At 37.9% G+C, this 16,520-nt stretch overlaps 1 protein-coding gene across 7 annotated transcripts in view; it reads right to left on the reverse strand.

Moving 5' to 3' along the window:
- The window catches only part of NCKAP5 (NCK associated protein 5), a 556,514-nt gene that overhangs the window by 426,458 nt on the left and 113,536 nt on the right, over positions 1–16,520 (reverse strand). Inside the window, exon 4 of one of the 7 annotated variants that reach the window (XM_060279289.1) lies at positions 8,306–8,398. The exons of the other annotated variants lie outside the window; for them this stretch is intronic. The gene's annotated coding sequence lies outside the window, so the exon portion shown is untranslated. The remainder of the gene's footprint in view (positions 1–8,305; positions 8,399–16,520) is intronic. 7 annotated transcript variants of the gene reach the window in all.

The following is a 16,520-nucleotide window of genomic DNA, read 5'->3' on the forward strand; positions in this document are numbered from 1 at the left end:
TATGAAAAACTTATTACTGTAACTAATTAGCTGAAATATTGCTGTGTGCTCTTTGTAGAAACTGCTACAACTCAGGTCAACGGAATGAAAATAATATACATCCATTTGTTTAATTATAAGGAAATAAACCAAATGAATAAAATGACTAGAACTAAAAATACATGCCTGTTCATTTATTTTCCAATAGAGTTGCTAAAATCAAGGCATCCTCTTAAGTTTTCATTTTTTTCTTCTCTGAAAAGAACAATGCTAACTGGCAAATGGCAACCCAATCATGTACAAGCTTAATGAGAAGCAAGCCCTGATTAATTCAGTAGCATTTATTTCTAACAAGTAAGCAGTCAGCATAAGCAGAGCAATATCATAGAAGTGGCCAAAATTAAGGAAGTTGATTAGTAGGGTTGTATACAATGTTAGCTCTACTCTTATGTTCACTCATACCAAAATTTCTGGACATGACTTAGGTACATTAAGTAACTAGTAGTTGGATAATGCCTTTAATTGGTAATCAGCTAGACTGCAAGTGAAAATGGACTGCCAGTAAATCCTATTTCAACAGTCATCACGCCTTCCACAGTCCCTTTTGCCTTAGCTGCAAAGTGAAGGAATGCTAGAAGAAATATAGGTGGAACTACCCAGTGGCCAGATTTGGCCTTGGCTCTTCTGATTGTTGGACCCTAGGATAGATGGTACTGTTGGGTTTTCCCATAATCCATGATACTCAATGGTTTTGCAGAATTAATTGGATAGAGACATCTAATGGAAGCTTCAGGCCAGGGATGCCATTTCAGGTTTCAGCAGGAAGGGACAACATTAATCCTTGTCTTAAACATAATGGAGATGATTGTCTGTTCCTCCCCCAAACTAAATAGCACCCTTGCTTCAGGCATGGAATACAGAGAAGTCATATGTATATTGTACTTAGACACAGAATGTTCATTCTCTTGGAATGACCTGTAAAAGAAATGACTCTAAGCTCCATGTGGTGGGCAACACATAAAAGACTATTTCCCATAACATAGTAGTTACAGTCTGTGGCATAAGCTTTGCTTGAAGTCAATGGGTTAAGCATATGTGATTTCAAGAATGAGAACTCCAGAGGAAACACTTGTTTAAGGTACATGTATGCGACCAGAATAAGTTGTTAAACCCCAAACTATCTTTTATAATATAAAACTGGGATACGATACACTTTCCTATTCTTTTCAAATTTTTGAATCACAATGACCTCCCATCTGGTTCCATCAATTTGGCCATAAATTAATTATAGCAGATGCACTGATCCCTGTGGCCCTATTCTGAAGGTTGGGGTTGAAGAAGAAATTGGTCAGAGCACACTATACTTAAGCCTTCCATTTATTCACATATCTAAGAGTGGTATTTCTTAGAAATGGTGCACTATGGCATAATACACATAGCATAACACAGAACGTATAATTTAATCCTTTTTGTGTGGTAACCTTGTACATATAAATATGGATTCATATGAGTGTGAATTATACGGGTGAATTATTAAGTAATCAGGGGATATGCCTATTTAAAAAATATCCTAGTCCAGGTTCACATAATCATTCTGGCAGTTAAATAATTCCATTAGCTTGCTTATACATTATAATCATGTTAGGCTGAGTTAGTTGAGGGCAGTTTTGGAAGTTACCTTGTTCTGGGTGTTATGTTCCTTAGTTAAATATATGTTTGTGTTGTTACTTGCTTTCCCCATTGAACCTCTGGGACTTACTTCTAAGTAGAAATATTTGTTTGTTTGTTAAATTTGTATACCGCCCTTCACCTGTAGTTCTCAGGGCAGTTCACTACCTAAAATACAAGATTAAAAAACAGAAAATACATAATAAAGACAAGAACAACATCTGTAAGATTGTATGGGACATTCAAAGTTGGCATGTAGCCTGATAGCATAAGCCTGGGTTCTCGGATGCAAGTCAAATGAGAACTACCAGTTGTGTTCAAGAAATCATATAGACTCCATACCAGCATACATTTAAGTGGGAAGCAAGTAATGTTCTCCTGCTCTATTTCCACCAAGCTATTTTGAAGGGAAATAGATGAACATGTAGTGAACATCTTTCTCTTGCAATATTCCCTCACTGGCAGTTCTTCCTGTGTTGTCCCTGCTGTTTGTGGTTGCAACTGCTTGGAGCAGGTTTGGGACTACTGATGGCCATGTATGCCAAAGCTGTCAGCATCCTCATCAACTTATTTAGGGTTTGAGTGAATCTTGCAGAATAAACACTTTAGTACCAAATGAAAGGCATTAGCAGCATTAAATTGCCCAGTGTATGGGTTTCTCCTGGAGATTTGTTAAGCAAAACAGAGGCAAGGCACAACTTCTACTCAAGGAATCACAGGCTTGGGAGCTGTCTCTATCTGGCTTAAAGATTCTTTCCATGCTGCAACCCTATCCCCAGGCTAGTTTAGTTAGTTATAAGATAATTGATATATCACCAACTTATATAGCAGGTGATATACAGCAGTATAATACAACCACCTTGAGTCCAGGACTAGGAAAAGGTGGGATATAGAGATAAGATATCTTTATTGTCATTGTCCCCTTGCGGGAACAACAAAATTACTCAATATAAATATAAATAAATATTAACAATAAATATTAACAATAGCAGCAGCAGCAGCGGCGGCGGTGGCGGCAAAACAGTACAGCTGTGCCTACTAGCAGCCCTAGTACATGCTCTCAATAAGTGTTTTTCTCAGCTGAAATGTATTTCTGATTTGTGATAAAGCCTCTTGTTTGAATGGATAGAGGGTGGAAAGGTGTGCCATATTTCATATGTTTTGTTTTGGCTAAAAATAATAGTAACACTTCCGATATGGGCTGCCATATGCCCAGATTTTCCCGATTTCTAAAAAATCCACCCAGATGCTATTTTCAGAGAACAAATCCCGTATACATCTGGGAAACTTCAGATGTATGGCAGCCCTATGTGTGGTGTGTAATAATAATAATAATAATAATATATTATTTATACCCCGCCCATCTGGCTGGGTTTCCCCAGCCACTCTGGGCAGCTTCCAACAGAAGAATAAAATAATCGATTAAAGATTAAAAGTCTCCCTAAACAGGGCTGCCTTCAGATGTCTTCTAAAAATCTTGTAGCTGTTTTTCTCTTTGACATCTGATGGGAGGGCGTTCCACAGGGCGGGCGCCACTACCGAGAAGGCCCTCTGCCTGGTTCCCTGCAACTTGGCTTCTCGCAACGAAGGAACCGCCAGAAGGCCCTCGGCACTGGACCTCAGTGTCTGGGCAGAACAATGGGGGTGGAGACGCTCCTTTAGATATACTGGACCAAGGCCATTTAGGGCTTTAAAAGTCAGCACCAACACTTTGAATGTATGTAGAAACATATGGGTTAGATGGGCAAAGCCATACATATTAATAAACCTTCAGAAAAACAAATTTGTCCAACTTAAATTCAAGGTTACAAGTAGCAGTCAGTGACTGGGGGGAGGGAGGAATACACCATTTAAGAAAGTAAAATGTCAGCCGTGGACATGGTTTTGTAAGTTGCTGCTGTTGTTGATAATGAAAGACTGAATATATTTACTGCAAAATGCGTGCAGTCTTGGGCAAACTATTACTGCAAATATTTGCTTTCTGCTATGCTAAGAAATACCAGGGGACTAAAGTGTGCCTGTTTGAACACTGCTGTAAGACATAACGAATTTAATCAGAAAGGGAGGCTTGACACAGGACAGCAATCCTATGACCACTTTAAGAGTAAGGTTTAGTGAGAAAAGAGGGGCTTATGTCCAAGCAAACATGAATAGAATTGGGCTATAATAGGATTTTGAAAGTAACCCTGTCATGTGATCATGCTCTTGGGAAGTAATAAAAATTTTGCTTGTCTTTGGTATCTCCAGAACAGTTATCTTTCCTGAACACCAAATTGTATTATCTAAGATTATAAATCTCTCCAGACCAAAGCCTTTGTTTACTTTTCTTCTATTTCTGTGCATAGAGTGCCAGGAAAGAATAATGAAAGCCATGATCTTGACCATAATGTGACTTATCATGACCCTAATTTGACATGAAATCAGATATACAGAGATCTGTTAGACTGACATGCTGTGTATGTGTCACTTGTTGTTAGCAAAGTGTTTCACAGTGTGCAAAAATGTCCCCTTTTTTGCTTTTACATAGTTTTAAAGGATAGGTCACTGCTGCTGTCATTTTGGAGATGAGCAACTGAATGTTAGCTGTGCTTCACTTCAACTCAGTTCTTATATTATCTAAGTGGCATGGCTGAAGCTTCTTTGTGGTTCCTTGGTTATTTATCATGGCACAGAGAGCTGGCCACTCATTTGCTGCTCAGCAGGTAATTGCTACTTATAACTATCACCAAGTGACCAGCTAATATATCTCAGCCAGGTAACCAGAAATATATTGTTATTGCTGGTCACAAAGAAAAAAATTGAGCGAGGTCAATGCTTTTGTGTGTAGTAAAAGGTAAAGGTAAAGGTACCCCTGTAGTAGCTATAGTTAAATGCCTCATGTTTCGGTTCATGCCTTGATCTATAGCCCATTTTCCTTGTTTAAACTATTGTCTGCTCTGTAGCCTTGTTAGAAATATATAATCTACTCAAAGTAAGCAAATATTTGCCTCAATAGAATTTGATTAGTATGTTAATACAAGCTGTACACCTCTGGGATGAAGTGAAAATGCTGCATTGCCAGGAGCTTATTCATTTATTGGATCTTGAGACCACCCCAGTAAAACTAATGAAACTCTTTTCAATTAAATAATTTTGATGCTCCAGTGCTGGTGCAACTGAGCTATTTTTAACTGATGAAAAATTGCCATGTTTTTTTCTGCTTGGGCTCCCAAACCTTTAACTATACCAAAAGAGAAGTTTAGCAGGTAAATTTCCACAGAATATTGCATGTCCTTACTGAGAAAATATGTGCCTACGCTAAACATTTTTTTTAAAAAAATAAGATTTTATTAAAGATAATGCAATAAAAGAAATGAATCTAAATAAAAACAAAAACAGAGAACACCAAATGAAAACGAAAAAACAGAAGAAAATAAAAGAGGAAAGAGAGAAAAGATGGAAAAAAAGGACTTCTGATTTTCTGTTTTGTCAGTTACATTAAAAAAACTGTTAGAAATATTCACTGACATCCAGCTGATCTACTTTCAGTCTTTCTATCTCTGTCCACACAAAAGTCTCTCTACTGTGGTCATATATTAAAATAATATTCCATAATTTTTATTATGTACTCATTAATTCATACCCAGTTCTGTATCTTCCGTTCCCATTTCCTGTTGTATTTGTTGTGGTTTCCATCCTTCTTCTTTTTAAAAAGTATCTTCCATTCACACTTATTCCATTCTTTTTCCAATAAAAGTGCCAAAGGTTTGATAGCATTTCACTCTGGATTCATTTCAAGTTGTACACTGATTCTTTCCCCCCCACTTCCCAACTTTATCTCTGCCAGCTCAGGATGTTCTGGAAATCCTTTATCCATATCATTCTCGAAAGTCTCTGTGTCCTCTTTTCATTCACCATTTAATCTATCTCAGCTCTATCACTTCTATTTGCTCATCAAAAAATTGCTGAAGGATGCCAACAGTCACTGGAATGTCCAATGATGTATTTGCCATATTGAATGCTCTTGATCTTATTAACAAGTCAGTCTCATTACAACTCCTGTATTCACCTTAAGATCCATTGATTATTTAAACTTTATTGAATCAAACAATTAGATCATGTTTTGTTCTGCCTTCAGCCCTTTAATGATCGAAGCCAGAAAGTAGCTCACACACCAGATGCAAATTTCCACTGGTAGACACAGAAACCTCTCTCAGTCATGCAGTCATGAATTATATCTGTCTCAGAAATAATTAGAGAGGCTTTTGCAGACCCTATGCCCATTGGGGCTCTTATGCGGCTTTTGGGTAAGATGTTGATTCCTCTGCTTTTAACTCAGGATTCTCAGGAGCTGAAAACTTTCTCAGGCTCACGATTTAGGAAATTGTTTTTCACTCTTATCTCTAGAGTGAATTTGATAGCCAAGATTTATGCTTGGCTATCATCAGTCACCAGATAATTATCTCCATTGGCAACTTGCCGACAGAAAACATTCAGTCCGCCATATTCCTCCCCAGAAGACACGCTTACTCCAAACTTTTGAGTGTTAAAGGAAAAAAGCTACTCAAGAAAAAATGACAAACCTAAACATATTTAATTCAAAGGACAGAATATCTCTTAACTACAGTATCAATATGTTTCATAGAACTCTTCCCCATAGTTTTCTATCCAATGTCTTTATAGGATTTAATAATAATTTGAGTACTGAGGAGAGTCAGTCTTAACAATGGTACTAAGCCATTGAGCACTGATAGAGTTGTAGTAGTAGTAGTAGTAAGTAGTAGTATTGGTTGTTCATTTTTGACATTTTATGTCAATATACCAAATAATGAAGATGACCTCAGGCTACTGCATATTCTACTCAGAATACAGAATGAAAGTCTTCATCTTATCTGATCAACAAATGCCAGTTCATTTAAAGGTACTATTGTCAAACATTCTTGAAATATATCATTTTAGGGACAATTCCTGTGCCCCACAATTGACTATGTGTGTAAGATATACAGAAGAAGAATAGTGTACTTCATACTCGCAGAGAGTAAAAATGGCAAGGACAGCACTGGAACATATGTCTTGGTGGGGGTGGGGGGATGATGGCTAATGGGACAAATGAAATAAGATGTAATGCCTTGGAATGATTGCCTGGAGGAATTTATTGCCTAGAATTCAAAGTTGAGGGCATTTTATGACTACAGACAGAATGGATACACAATATTGCCTTTATTCTGTTATTGTTCAAGATATGCACTCATACGTAATATGATTCCAGCATTTGTCTGCTTAATAAATAAAGAGCAAAGCAGTAATGTATTTCAAGAAAAAATGAAATTCTTTGGCCACCTCATAATCCTCTGTTGTACAAAGGAGTTACCATTGGGTTAAAAGGCAGCTAATTTTGTTGAACTTGAACACTGCCAGGATTTGGGGAAAAGGCAGCTAGTAAGTGGTTGAGTAAAACAAGGAATATATTCATCCTCCAGTTGCACCTTAGGATTCATAAAAGTTGCCTTTTGGCATATATACTTGCCCAATGCTGCTGTACTCTAAAAGAAAATTGGCAAAGGAGCAACTCTAAGGATGTAATAAAGATGTAATCCATTCAACTATGAATTGAATTGAAGGAGGGGGAAAAAACATTTAAAAGTGGGGGGACGGATGAAACATTACTGCATTCATTCTTTGGACTGTTGATGTCCTATGGACTCCAGTAAACAAATGATGCAGAAAAGAAGACCCCCAACTCTAGTGATGTTTAGGTACCGGTACAATTTGAAGTTACCTATTTGCCTATGCATTTGGAGGTATGATTGGTGTTTAGGGAGGTATTATCTACTGATATTTTCAGGTGGCATGCTAAAGTGTGGTTAATTTAAAATGGAAGCTTCTGCTCTCCTCATGGATATTTCTCACAATCTTTGGATTGTACCCAGTATGACCATGTAATGTACAACAGGACTATTCTGTGAATAAAATAATGCAGAAAGCAAATGACAACATCTCCTGGTTAAGTCATAGGGGTACAACTTCAGGATACTATTAGGTGGGTGATGAGGCTTCAAATACCATCTTAGAACATGTGGCTTGTTCATTAATTTAGACTGTGAGGTTAAAACAGAGAGCAGTGCTTGGTGGAGGCAAATATTCCAAAATCCACTTTACTCTTATACCATGCTTTGTCTTTTTCTGTGCCTGTTCACTGCCATTGTTTTCACAATCTGCTACTGCTTTGACACCCCCCCCTCCCCATCACAGTGTGTTTCCCAACTGCCTGCTATTGTGGTGAACAAGAAAACGTTACACTGCCAAGTAGCAAATGAGTATCAAATGAATGATTTCTAAACTTGTCACAAGGGTGATCCTAGGCAATCAGTAACATGTGCATGAATGATACCTATTCATGGAGAAAATTCACACTTTTGATGGTGATCCTTGAAAAATCACCACAACCGGGGATGAGAGTTCGATGCTAATTAATATGTTCTTAAAAATCACCTCTCTTTGTCAGTTCTACCTTTCAAGAATCATAGACCAGAACATATGTTAGAGGAACTAAGAGCATTCATTTCCCCCCTCTAATTAATATTCACTGCAAAGTTTTCAAATGTTATAACTTGGCACAGGTCCACTAAAGTCATCTGTTCAACCATTTAAAAATTAGCAAATTTCCCCTGAATAGTACCTTCTGTCTTCTGAATACAGTCTTGTATCTTTAATTCCTTCAGAACCCAGCCATGCAGGGGCTCCAAGCAAGTTTTCAAAGGCCTTGCATAAGCTGTCTTGGAAAAGAAACCAGCATTTGAATGTAACTGAGAAGCACTGCACACAAGTGGTGCATTGTAGCAATATTATTTCATATTGTAACAACAATGTTTTGAGCACTATTAATAGTGGATTTTATAGACTGTTCATAGCCTAGGGACTGTTCATAGCCTTGCTAATATTTATGAAAATTCACTTCAGGAGAGCTTTACCTTCAATGTTATATGTAACTGTGTTATATTAGGTAATTTTCAGCTTTAATCATTTCTGCTCTTTAAGAAACACACTAGTTTTCACTGTTATTTGAGGTGATAGCAATCTATCATTGATAAATGAAATATGAGTTTATTCTCTTGTGAACAATCCAGAAACTAGCTCCACCTCTTACAATAAGTTACCACCATTCCCAATGTCATCAAATGCTTAAAGTTCAATCCCAACACACTTACATACTGGCACTTGTAAAATTATCGTTTGTTTTTAAGGGCACAGAATGTTTCACTGTGTAAAATCTCACTGTGATGAAAATTCTGCCCACTGTTACTTTACTTTAGCAGCTGCTGTGCATTTAGGTCCCAGTCTCTGCAATCTCTTAACATTAGGACCTGTTTCTAGATTCTTTTCACACTGACTGAAGTGGGAGGTGGGTTTTTTGGGGCAGGGGGAGATGTATGTGCAAAAGGAGTAAAGAATGGGATAACTAAAGGTCAAGCGTTGTAATGCTGCCGTGAGCTACAGTACTCATGTGATTACGTGCCCTTCTCAGATGCCATTTTGATTAGTTCTCAAGTAATATATAAACTGTTTTTTTCTGTGAGAGTAGCTCAGTCTTGAAAAATGCTATCTCACTTCTCTGCTGACAGCCTTCGGTGCTTAAGGGCATTCCCATCGGAATGCCACCCCAGACTGTATCTTAATGTCAGATGTTCAGATGACCAAGGCCTTTACAGTAGGGGATTGTATTTGTGATTAAGGTAGTGTCTGAATCAGTTCATTGCCCTCAAGGTCTGTAGAAGAAGGGAGCTGACACACATTAGCCAATAATACAATGGTAAGGTTCAGGGAACACCAAAATCTCTTTCTTCTGAAAATTCCCTATTGAAAAATTCCTGTGGCTGTATATCCACCTATATTCACATATACAGACTAAGGATTGTAAATCCTCAGGGCTCAGAAAAGGGCTGGGCAAAGCCTTTTTATCTGTATCCTTTTGTTATTGCTGACCCCCCCCCTTTTCCCCCTTTCCTTTTCTTTTTACTGAGTGGCCTGACACAAATGACTCTTATGTGTCCAGATTCTTTGTTCCATTTGTGGCATTTCCTTCCCCGCAAGAAAAGGACAGAAAATGACATTATTGTGTCCCTGGTTTCAAAAACTGGCCAACTACATTAAAGAATTATCAAACAGGTGTTTAACATTTATTTACTTTTTGGAGGGGGACAGAACAGCCAAATTAGGGACAGGTGGACCAAATCACTACTAGGTCACCCAATAATGCCATTGGCTTGTTGAAAGGGATAAAGGCATGTCCCAGAAAAGAGGCAAAAAATGTATCTTCTTTCAGTGAGGGGGGTGTTATATAAAAAAAGGAAGTGTGATTGTTTTATTGTTTAAACTTGATAAAGTAATGAAGAACACGTTCTGTTAGGGCATTCTGTACTAGATTTCCATCAATATTTGTTTTAACAAATGGCCAGTTTTAATTTTATATCCCTTAAGCAATATTCCCTCCAAAGCCCCGATCTATGGTCCCTTATTTTAAAACACCGCTAAACCATAATAGAAAGCTGCTTGTGCAGATCCAGTGATCCTTAGTCCTTAGTCCTCAATGGTACATCAGATGTGACACTCTGGATCAGCCTTTCTCAACCTTGGGTCTTCAGATGTTGTCAGACTATGACTCCCAGCAACCCTGACTGCTCGCCCTTCTCACTAGGGATGATTGGAGTTGTAGACCAACAGCATGCACTTGCTCACATGCCAACAACTTAGGGCCCTTCCACATTTCCACTTATCCTGCCACAAAGAACAGGGAAACCTGCTCTTTATTGCTGATTCGGAGCAAACATCAATTGAGTTTTCTGTGGATTGCCATTTGCTCCAATTCAGCATTAAAGAGTGAGTTTTCCTGGGGAATGTAGAGGGAAATGGAAAACCACTCAGACCCATGCCTAGAAAGCACAGGGCAAGCAGAAAACATCTGAGACTCATGCTTTCTAGGACGGGACAGACAAAGTGTGGACAAGCTTTTCATTTGATCAGGTATGCTGAACAGATGAGGATCCTCTATATTCTCTTTCCCAAAATCAGAAGTGGGGACCCCTTTTCAGTCTGAGGGCCACATTCCCTTCTAGGCAGCCTTCTAGGGGCCATGTGCCAGTGGCAGGGCCAGAGGTAAGAGTGGGCAGAGAAAAAGTGCAAAGTTTTACTTTGTGGCGTACATAGATATGCACACTCTGTCCTCCATCCAGGCAAGCAAAAGGCATTACTTGAGCTGAAGGATGGATTCCAGAAAAGCAAAAACATTCCAGGAGGGTGCAAAGCAGGGACAAGTGAAGGGCATGGCCAGGTAGAAAGGCTTGTAAAGTGGTATTTGGCCCCTTGTTCTGAGTTTCCCCACCCCTGCCCAAAGCCTTCCACCAAGCAAATTTAATAGTGGCTCCTTCGGCTGTTTTCCCATTTCCCCAACCATCAACTTTAGCAAAGCACTAATTGAGAAGGAATATAAATATTAACTTTTTGTATGTTACTTTTGTTAATATATGCATTTATATTCACACTTTACTGAAGTATAGGCATGTTTGTACTCATTACTCAGATGGAAAAATGCATTGGATAGTGCAACTTTCAAAGGAGAGCTGTGTTTCAGTTAATGTATTGTTCTGAAGAGTGAATTTGGTAAGTTCAACTTTAAATGTGAACTAACAGCACGAGGTAGCACTATTTGCAGTTGCAAAAGAGCAGGTGGGATTTCCAGCCTGCTCTTCTTCTTCCATCAGGATGTATGCTGCCTTTTCAACATATTTACATAAATTTATAGCCTTCCTTGACTGGCTTTGTGCTGAATTTGGTTCAATGATTTCAAAAGCTCTTGTCTCTTATTCAAAGTCCAGAATGAGGATGAAAGGATTAGGGTACAAAATAATGGAAATGGTCAGAAATAAGCAGGGGTGAATTTAAAACCATAGGCTACACAACTATTTTGAAATGAGATTCCCTCACCTCACCACTTCTCTTTATATTTAATTAATGTAATAAAACTTTAGTATCTGTGGGAATTATTTGATTATCTTTGGGGTTTCAATAACTTTCTTTTAAATAAAATAAAATAAAAGTACTTTCACTCTGACAGAGAGAAATCTTTTCACTCCAGTGAAGCAAGCACATTCAAGAATAAGCATTAAAAATCTCAGAAGGGGGAAAATATTGATTTACATTCACTGCAAGTTCATTTACTCTGTCAGTGTTACATGAATTCTATATTCTAATCCCAAGGTACTGGGAAGTGTTTGTTTTAAACAATTTATTTTAAGGATTGTACTGGACAGCAAAGGACATAACTGCATATCATGATTGTTTGTTGAAGCTATGTATTTAGTACCTGAAACTAATGTGAATGTTTTCAGTTGAATAATTTATATATGGACTTGGTGGGTTTATTTGTTTGTTTGTTTTTAACTGTATCCTTTTGGATACACTGCTGTCATATTAACTTGAATCTCTGATTTGTTTACAGCGGTATTCATAGAGTTTCAAAGAGAGTTCCCGTTATTTAGCTTTTTTAATCAATGTTTCAAAATCCATGGACACGAAAGGATCTCTGTTGCAGACAGTTGTCTTCTGTGACTAACAACAATTCAAGGATTTACAAGGGAGGAAATTGCAATATGACCTATGTTGCATGTTACGTTGGTGTTCTTTTTGTCATATAAATAATATTTTGCAATCTGAACAGGTGTGTCAAAGTCTTCCTTTAAAATACTCCCAGACATTGTTGATGAAGTTTACCGGGCAATTCCAAACACTCAGAAGTAAGTTCAGTAGAAGTAAGTTCAGAAGTGAGTTCAGTTGGACTTATTCCCAGTGTATAGGACTGCACCCTATATTGGTAGTTCACATTCTGTTGCTCTCTACCTGGATACTATAACAACTTGTGCATTTGCAATATCAATAGTGAGCTATTGATTCTGGTTTTCTGGAGTCACATTTGCTTTTGTAATCTTATGTCAGGGGTGGGGAAACTTATTCAAGACTGCATTCTCTCATGGACAATCTACTGGGCACCACATTCCAGTAGTATATGGGTCCAGAGGCAAACATGCAATGGGCAATCTTTGAACCATAGGCTACATACTAGCTACAAGTCAGTGTTTCTACACACACACGCCTTTCCACCTTCCTTCTAGGCACGCAAGAAGTGTTATCACAGTTAAAGAACACATTCCAGCCAGGCAAAAGCACTCCCAAGTGGTTCAGAGCAGGGCTGGGGAGATGGGGCATTGCCCAGGTAGGGTCTCAAGGGCCGCAAAGAGAGGTATTTGGCTCTTGGGTCTGAATTTCCCCAAACCTGTCTGAACTGAAGGAAAAGATGTTCCAGTCATATTCACATGTTACAGTCTGAACATAATGAATACCAAACTTTAATCACAATTCCTCCACGGAGCTCAAAGTGGAATTTTAGTACCACAGCAATACTGTTAGTGATTAGGCTGAAAATAGTGATGTGCTCAAGGCCACACAGCCAACTTTATAGACAAGTATTCATTTGAAGAAGGCATTCATGTGCTCTCATCAAATTCCTTTCCATTGCTTGGTAATCATTGGTTACCACAGTTCTCACACCTGGCGCTGACAGCACAGGCCAACAACCATGACATTCCAGCTGTCTTGAAAGAACAGTGGCTATGAGTTCACTGGAATTCCACAATATTACGAAAAATTACTGACACACTACCATAAGATTTCCCTTGCCTAAACCTGTTGTGGTTGTGCAGAGAAATTAGACTTAATCCTTCACTCAAGACAAGATATAAATGTTTTGTGTGTTCAGTGTTGCTTTACTTGCTTCTTGATTGGCTTAAATTGCCATGATCCACTTGCTTTAAAATTGTGTTCTTTCCCTTAGAGAAATTGACATTTGATTTGTAGTGGTCCAATCAGTGCACCCCTACTGTGTGATTCAGGTGGCATAGAAAGCACTTTAAAGAGCTACAGGAAGAGTAAGGGACTTTGATGGCATCCCAGTTAAAACACTACTTTGATGACAAACAAAAATATAGAATGGAAAGAAATGGCCTTTATAAAGCAACATGGGGAAAATTGGTAAATTTGTGAAACATCTTCAGCATTTGTTATGCTTAAGTAATGATTTCTGGTTTGCTTTAAAACTTGTATTTAAAAGGCTGTGAAATGTATATTTTATTATTTGTAGTCACTTTATGTGTTTTGTAACAGGCAATTTCCTTGTCAAATGATCTTGCATCACACAATTTTACATCCATTCACCAGCACTTAGTCAGCCAGCAATCAATACAAATGCAAGTACAGTTCAGCAGTTTCATCAGCCATGGTTGGATTACTAATTTTATTAACATAATTGGTATTATTTGGGATACACATCACTTAAACATAGAATAAACTCTTACCTCCTGTGCTGGGCAGCACACAGAAATAAATGAGTACCTGTGAGCTTGCTAATAAAGAGGTTTCAGCTAAGAATACAATTTTAGAACGTTCTAAAACTATTTCACCTTTCCTATTTATTTCTGTAATATTGTGATTGTTCACAGCTCATAATTCCCTTAACTACCGTACTTAACACTTGAAATAATAATGTGGGCAGACTCCATTCATGACTTCTTCTTCCATTCCCACTACTGATAAAGTTTCATACTGTGCTAGTCTGTAATTTCTCTACAGTATTATACCTGTGTACCCCAAATCTTATAACACAGATTTAAACAGAACCCTTTACAGGCAAATTGGTTTTATTGTATAGACAACTCATCATAAGCTGTTCAAGTATGTGTTGATACCTTTGATTTCTTCTATGGCAGAAAAGTCACATTTGAATATAATTTTGTCTTTTTCAGACTGGCATGGGACTGTATGTTAATTTTGATACAATGTGAATTCAATAGCTGTAGCATCTGCATGCATTATTACTAGAATTTGGTATAGCACCTGTGAGTTGCCAGATTAAAAACAATTTGAGACTAAAGAAACTTCAGTTGCCATTGTTCAATCTACATTATGTTATAAGAAACTGCCTGCAAGCAGAAATTCAACTTCAGATCATTACAATATGTTCAAATGTAATTGCAGGCATTAAATGGCAATGGCAAACAAGAGTTCCCGGTTATTGGGGCGATATAGAAGCTTTTGGCATAAGGCAACTAATAAATCTACTGTAACAACAGCAACAACAACAATAGCCAGTGACAAGGCTGCAATGAAAGCAGAATATAAATGTGAGTATGATTTTTTTTTTTCAATTTGGTCAAAGCCAGCTGTATAAGGGTAAAAGAACATGGAAATCTTATTTTCAATAATTTAATATTTTAATTTAACATAGAAAAAAGTTGTAGTAGTATTGGATATTGACCAAATATGAATGGCTAAGTATATTCCAACCAATGGTTGTGACTTTCCTTCCAACCCATAAGATGCTATTTAATGAAACAGGCTGCATATTCATTTAGCCATCTAAATTGTTTAGCAAGTCAATAGCCCCTCTCACAGTGTGCCTCTCTTGCATGTGTCCGTGACAAAACAGCAAGTGTCCATTTTCTGATAAACATATTGAATATGGTAATGCCCCCTTTGACTGCTATTAAACATTGCATTCTTCTGTTAAGTCACAGTGACTGAGTTTAATTATGGTTCATTAACCCCAAGCTCAGCTTCCCATCCCCAGGCCCTGATGGTGCTCTATTAAGTCATGTGTCATAAGCCTCGCAGGAATTTCCCTGTATCAATGCAGATGTTTTATGCACATGCAGGAGTACAGACCTTGTGACATTTGTAAATGGAAACAAATTTCAATTAATCATCTTCAGTGCTACTCCCACCCCCCCACCCCCGCCACCAAATGAAAGAAACAGGGATCATCCAATCTTTCCCCCTTAGGATAGATACATTCTGATTACAGCCTCTGCACAATTCCTTCCTTGATGTCTTGTGCAGAAACTACCCCATGCTGAGTTTGCCCTCTGGTTATTGGTTTCACCTGTAAACAGTTCACTGCCACTGCTGACTCCACTAAACATCTTTGTACTTCAATCTGCATTTTATGTGAACTCTGGAGCTATTAGCCACTAATATCAACAGTACTCCTCAGCCTAGGAACATTTATGGCTCCCCTGCTTAGCTTAATGTTTCTGCCTTAGTACCATAACATTATTAATAGTCACAAAGCACAATAAAAGAAAATTAAGTGTTTATTTGGTTTAGGATTTAGCCATCATACCTGCATGTTTTTCCTCATTACATTTGCACCTAAATGAATGTACACTTCAGTTTTTGGATGCAAATCAGCTCTTTAACTTCTCTAATCAAACTGTTTCCTTTCCAATGCATTTTTTTGGGGGGGACTCCATACTTTTGGAATGGCAAACCCTGGTACAATACAGAAAATTAAGAACACGGGCACAAAAATCCATATTTGTGGCCTTAAGGTTCATAGTGGTATAAAGTGCTTTACAATACTCCCGCCTCCTTCAGACATGGCAAATTCCTACCTCATAATCATCTACTTGTTTCTTACACCCATGGATCTATTTTACGTAACTTGTAGTACAAGCTCTCCTGTCTAAACAACTTTGGGTATTTATTTATTTATGCTATGCTATGCTATGCTATGCTATGTGTGAGAATAATCCTTTATACTGATTTGAATGGAACTGGAAAAAATATTTGCATCTGAATATGAACGAACAATGTTAAAGGCTAATTGTGGGGGGGGGGGTTGAATAGCACCACAATAGGCAGTCTTTTGTTAATGAACAATCTAATAGAAATGGACTCATCTATCTTGCACAAAACGGAAGCAGATATGCTGTAAATTAGGGTTACTAAAGGTCTGTTTTCTTAACAAAAGCTCAAACTCTTTATATCAGAGTAGAGAGAATGAAACA

This window comes from Zootoca vivipara, chromosome 1 (assembly GCF_963506605.1).
Source record: "Zootoca vivipara chromosome 1, rZooViv1.1, whole genome shotgun sequence".
Lineage (NCBI taxonomy): Eukaryota > Metazoa > Chordata > Lepidosauria > Squamata > Lacertidae > Zootoca > Zootoca vivipara.